Source organism: Loxodonta africana, chromosome 22 (assembly GCF_030014295.1).
Source record: "Loxodonta africana isolate mLoxAfr1 chromosome 22, mLoxAfr1.hap2, whole genome shotgun sequence".
Lineage (NCBI taxonomy): Eukaryota > Metazoa > Chordata > Mammalia > Proboscidea > Elephantidae > Loxodonta > Loxodonta africana.
This window is the reverse complement of record NC_087363.1, coordinates 65420052-65426333: the sequence shown is the minus strand read 5'-3', so window position 1 is coordinate 65426333 and position 6282 is coordinate 65420052.

Genomic DNA, 6282 nt, shown 5'->3' with positions numbered 1-6282 from the left:
CAACCACTGATATGCTCTGTGTCACTATAGCTTCATTTCCCGCTTGGTTTCTTTCACTCAGCGTAATGACTTTGAGATAGACCCATATTGTCGTGTATATCGGTAGTTAATTCCTATTCATTGCCGAGTAGCATTCCATTGTACAGATGTACCACAGTTTGCTTAGCCATTCACCTGCTGATGGACATTTGAGTTGTTCTGGGCTATTAGAAATAAAGTTGCTATGAAAATGCATGTACAAGTCGTCATTTAGACATGTGGTGTCACAGTGGTTAAGTGTTACAGCTGCTAACCAAAAGGTCAGCAGTTCGAATCCACCAGGCGCTCCTTGGAAACGTTATGGGGCAGTTCTACTTTGTCTTATAGTGTTGCTAAGAGTCAGAATCCACTCAACGGCAATGGGTTTGGTTTTTTCGGTTTCACATGTCTTGGGTAAAGTGGGATGGCTGGGCCACATAGTAGGTGTAAGTTTAACACTAAGACACTGCCAAACTGTTTTCCAAGTGGTTGTACCATTTTATATTCTCACTAGAAGCGTATGAAAGTTCGAGTTGCTCCATATTCTTGCCAACACATAGTGCTGTCTGACTTTTTAGCCGCACTAATAATGTGTGGTGGTATCTCATTGTGGTTTTAATTTGTATTTCCCTAATAAATATATGATGTTGGGTATTTTCATGTGCTTATTTGCCATCTATATGTCTTCTTTGGTGAAGTATCTGTTCAAATATTTTGCTTATTTTTTATTGGATAGTTTGATTTCTTACTACTGACTTTTGAGTGTTCCTTATAAGATTTTTATAAGATATGAAAAACCTTGGTGGAGCAGGGGTTAAGTGCTATGGCTGCTGATCAAAAGGTCAGCAGTTTGAATCCACCAGGTGCTCCTTGGAAACTCTACGGGGCAGTTCTACTCTGTCCTATAGGGCCGCTATGAGTCGGAATCAACTCAACGGCACTGGGTTTGGTTTTTTGTGGCTTTATAAGATATGCTGTTGTTTGGTGCCATTGAGTCAATACCGACTCATAGTAACCCCACATGACAGAATAGAACTGTCCCATAGGATTTTCTTGGCTCTAATCTTTATGGAAGCAGATCACCAGGTCTTTCTCCCATGGAGCTACTGAACGGATTCAAACAGCCAACTTTTGGGTTAACAGCTAAGTGCTTAACTGTTGCCTCACCAGGGCTCCTTTTCTAAGAACATTATCTCAGTCTATGCTGCGTCTTTTCCTTCTCTTAAAGGTGTCTTTAGAAAAGCGTATATTTTCAGTTGTTACAGTGTCTTTGAAGAGTAGACATTTTTAACTTTGACGAGGTTCAGCTTAACAACTTTTTCTTTTATGGATTGCGCTTTTGGTGTCGTATCTAAGAAAATTTTGCCTAACTGAAGGTCACAATAATTTTCTCCTATGTTTTCCTTCAAAAGTTTTTAGATTTTACTTTTAGGACTATGATTAATTTTGAGCCAATTTTCATATATGGTTTGGGATACAAACCCAAGATCATTTTGAAATTTTTGCTTATCGCGATGGATTGGATCGTGTCCCCCCAAAATATGTGTTGAAATCCTAATCTCTCTACCAATAAATATGACCCTGTTTGGAATTAGGGTTTTTCTTTTGTTATGTTAATAACATCATACTAGAGTAGGGCAAATCCTAAACCTAATCACCTCTGGGTTATATAAAGAGCAGAATAGACACAGATACACACCACGTGGGTCAAAGAACTTGGTTTGGCCTTTGTCTCTGGTTCCTGAAAATAGCCTGAGCAATTAAGGTGTTCTTTGTTTTCTAAAATACCCAGACAATACTTGCCCGTCCACCTGTTGCCGTTGAGTCGTTTCCGACTCATAGCGACCTTATAAGACCGGTATACACAGGCCCCACCCTGGCAACAGCCCCCACCCAACAGGACTCAGGAAGGGAGGGGGCATGATGTAGTCATTCATATTCATTGATTGGACCTTTGTTTTTGAAAAAATATTTTTTCAGGGTATAGAATTCTAGGTTGACAGGTTTTTTTTTCTTTAAATACTTTAAATGTTGCTCCGCTGTCTTCTTTCTGCATTGTTTTTCATGAAAAATCTGCTGTCATCCTTATCTTTGTTCCTCTATCTATAATATGCACCACCCCCTGCAACTGCTGTTAGGATTTTCTCTGTTTCACTGATTCTGTACAATTTGACCCTGATGTCATTTTCTTAATTTTCCTTGTACTTGGAGTTTGTCGAGTGTCTTGGAACTATGGGTTTATAATTTCCATCAAATTTGGGAGCTTTTCAACCATTATTTCTTCAAATATTTGCTTTGTCCCCTCTTTTCTCTCCTCTTATTCAAGGACTCCAATTATACATTAGGGTGCTTGAAGTTGTCCCACAGCTCAGTGATGCCCTTTTCATTTTAAAAACTTTTTTTCTCTGTTTCATTTTGAATAGTTTCTATTGCTATGTCTTCAAGTTTACTAATCTTTTCTTTGGTAATGTCTAATCTGCTGTTAATGCCACCTTTTTTTTTTAATTATTATTATTTCAACATTGTTTTCATCTCTAGAAATTCAATGTGAGACCTTTTTTTATATCGACCACATTTCTACATAACCTTCTGATCATACATAATACAGTTATAATAATGGTTTTAATACCCTTTTCTGCTAATTCTGACATTTTGTCAGTTCTGAATCAGTTTCAATTGATAGATTTTTCTCTTCATTATGCATCCTATTTTCCAGCTTTTTTGCATGCCTGGTAATTTTTGCCTGGATACCACTCATTGAGATAATACCTAGTTGAGTGCTGGATATTTCATATTCCTATAAAATTCTTGAGCTTTATTATGAGACACCATTAAGGAACAATTTTGATCCCTTTGAATCTTACTTTTAAGATTTATTGGATGAGAATGAAGCAATGCTAAGTCTAGGGCTAATTATTTCTTATTATTTAGGAAAGGTTCTTCTAAGTACTCTATCGAATGCCCTGTAAATCATTAGGTCTTTCAGTTTGGCTAGTGGGAACAGCCACTATTTTCAGCCCAGCGTAAGTGTCAGACAGTTACCTCTGATCCTTTTGGGTAGTTCCCATCTGGGCTGCCTCTCCCTGCACTGTGGTCAGGAAACTCTCTCGACATAGTCAGCTGGACAATTATAGGGCTCATCTAATGTTTTTCCTGTCTCTCAGAGATTTCTGTCCTTCACTGCCTGATGTCCAGTGTCTTGAAAACCATTGTTTCATGTATTTTGTTTGTTTCTTAGTTGGTTGGTTGGTAGTTTCAGGAAGGAGAGTCAATCCAGACCCTGTTATTTCATTTGGCTAGAAGTGGAAATCAAAGTGCATTTTGAAAGATGTTCAAAAACTGCATTCCCTTTGTCTAGTTTGTCTGTGACATTTCTTTGAAGCTGCTAGAAGAGTCTGTGGGGGGAGATAAAGTGAAAATTTTGGAGGATGGGATATTTGCCAGCTGGCTTTTATTCTCCAGAGCAGCCATGTCCTTACTAATGCAGCCCTGAGTAAAAACCCAGGAGAGGCCCCGACATTCCAGCCCCAGATGTGGGGTGATGGATGAGTCATATGTGTGCCCAGTCTCCGGACCTTCCTCTGTGGCCCAGGGCCAGTCTCTGAGGGGCAACTCCATTGCTCCGAAGGGCCTGACTCTTGACTTCAGGGAATGAGGCAGCCAGTGGCTAAAGGCAGCTAGAGGATTTTCCTGGTGTGAACAGGAGATTTAGTTCCCTAAACCTGTCTCCTTTTGATTTCGGTACCTGTTTGGAATGGACAGTAATCCCTTAGAGCCAGGTTGAGAGAGGGCTGTCCTAGGAATGGGTGAATGAGGGGAGTTGCCCTGGTGGCCTTGCAGGGCAGCTCATGGCCTGGCTGAGGACCCTCGATGAGAGGCTGGGAAGCTCTCTAGGAAGCCTAGAGAGCTCTGGACCCAGCAGCACTTACAATTTGGGACACACATATATTCAGGATTCTGGTGGATATAGGGCTTTATACATTAATAGTTTTAATTCCCTTAGATAATTTTCTCTAAACACTAATAATAAACCCATTGCCATCGAGTCAATTCCAACTCAGAGCACCCCTATAGGACAGAACGGAACTGTTCCACAGAGTTTCTAAGGCTGTGATCTTCATGAAAACAAGCTGCCTCATCTTTCTCCCAAAGAGCGGCTGGTGGATTCGGACGACCATTCTTTCAGTTAGCAGCTGAGGGTTTAACCACTGCACCATCGGGTCTCTGAACATTACTAATAATATTGAGGCTTCATAAAGCCTTTTGATCAGTTTTTATTATAAAATATTTCAAATATAGAGTACAAAGAATAATATAACAAAAACCCGTGTATCCACCACGAAGATTTCACATAATCTTTTGACTGGACTTTTAATCATTGAAGTTTTAGGTGTGGGTGGAGATTTGTGCGAGAGAGTTTCACAGGTTCTCTGTGGGCTCCATCTTTACCTCCTCTCCAACTATCACAGGAGAAGGTACTCCCTCCTCTTATTTAAGCCTAATCTCCACTCCTGCTCCCTGTTCCCCCTCCTCCTCTTGTTCTTCAGAGGCCTCACTTCCTCTATTGTTCTCTCTCACCTGTATCTTCAACTTCTCCCTCTACAAGTTCTTTCTTAGCAATATTTAAACTTAATCAGGCCTCTCCATCTTAAAAAAGGTTCTTTCTTCAGTCCTATACTATCTTCGAGTTCCTCCTTGTGCTCCTCCAACGGGCTTCTGTGCTGTCATCAGTACAGGCTTTCTAAAATACATATTTGATCATGTCCTCCCCCAACCACCAAAAAACTTTCAGGGCTTCCCATCCCCTGAACCTGGCATAGAAGCCTCTTCCTGCCCAACTGGTGCCACATTTACAGCCTCACCTGCAGTCGGCATCACACCTGCCACCCCCACACCTCTCAATATGTACTCCATCCTGCTGCTCAGAAGGCCAGGCTTTATTCCTCCTGCTGGCCAGGAAGTTCCGCAGGAATGTCCAGTCTTTGTGCACAATTCTCCCCCAGCTTAGAATCTCCACTTCTCGATCCTCCCCTCCTCAGGAAACCTTGTCCTGGTTCTTGCCCTCATCCAGCCTGAGGCAACATCCCTTTGCGTTTCCTTGACACCCTGTTCTTGCTGGCAATGCGGTGTTTACAAGTCCGCAAATGACTTAAGGACAGGGAGGTCTCCATCCTCTCGAAAAATCCTAGGCCCAGTACCCAGCACACAGTAAGCCCTCAGCAAATGCTGGAGACAGTGATGCCAATCATTGCTTACCCCCACCTCCAGCGTGGGGTTGTACCAGGTGAGGAAGAAGGATTCTGACAAAGCTATGCCTAGGAGGCCCCTTGAGGATGTCTGATGCTCCTCAGAGAGACCCTGCAAGGTTACTCTTTCGGTAGGTGAAATTGTGGCTGTGTGTTCCCACGGAGTATGACCAGTCCCTGGCACAAAACGGTCCCCCGATTGGTGCTGGGAATGTGCCCCCTTTTTCATTTGTTAAACATTACCCCTCTCCTGAAGGAGCCCTGGTAGGTGCAGTGGTTAAAGAGGTCGGCTGCTAACCAAAGAGTTGGTGGTTCGAATCCACCAGCCACTCTGCAGGAGAAAGATGTGGCAATCTTCTTCCATGAGTCGGCTGTGGGTTTGATTTGGTTTGACTCCTTTCCTGAATCTTCTTAAAACCTAACCACTCCCTCTTCCATCTGCCAGGTCCCCCCTTCTTATGGTGACTTAGTTTATAAAATTATTAAATACAGGAGAAAGGTGGGCACCATAGGATTCCAGGCCCTTAGAGGGGCTCTGACATAGAGTTAAGGGCACAAAATGGGGACGGGAGATGGGTTTTTGCCGACTTCACAGTGTTATTGTCAGGCCCAGCCTGGCTTCTGGATCTCTGTAGCTCTGTCATCTCAAGGAGAAGATGGGGAAGACTTTGCCTTCCTTCTCTTGAGTCCCGGTTTCAGGGAAATTAGAGTTGTTTTCCCAACATCCCACCTCCTTGCACTCCTGTTGTATTTGGGGAAAATTCTCTAGAGCAGGTTGTATAATCTACAACCTGTAAGGGAAAGAGGAAGCGACCTGGCTCTGGAAAGCATCCTGAAGAACTTACCATCACACATACACCTAGGAACAGAGCTGGGCTGGCTCACCCTCACCTCTTATTACTGAAGTGACGAGAGAGAGAGATGGAGGAAAGGGGGGAAGTGGGGCAGTAGGCAGTAGGTGAGCTGCAGGCTTACAGGTGGACATCTGGAGGTAGAAACCAGAAGGAACTGTTCCCGT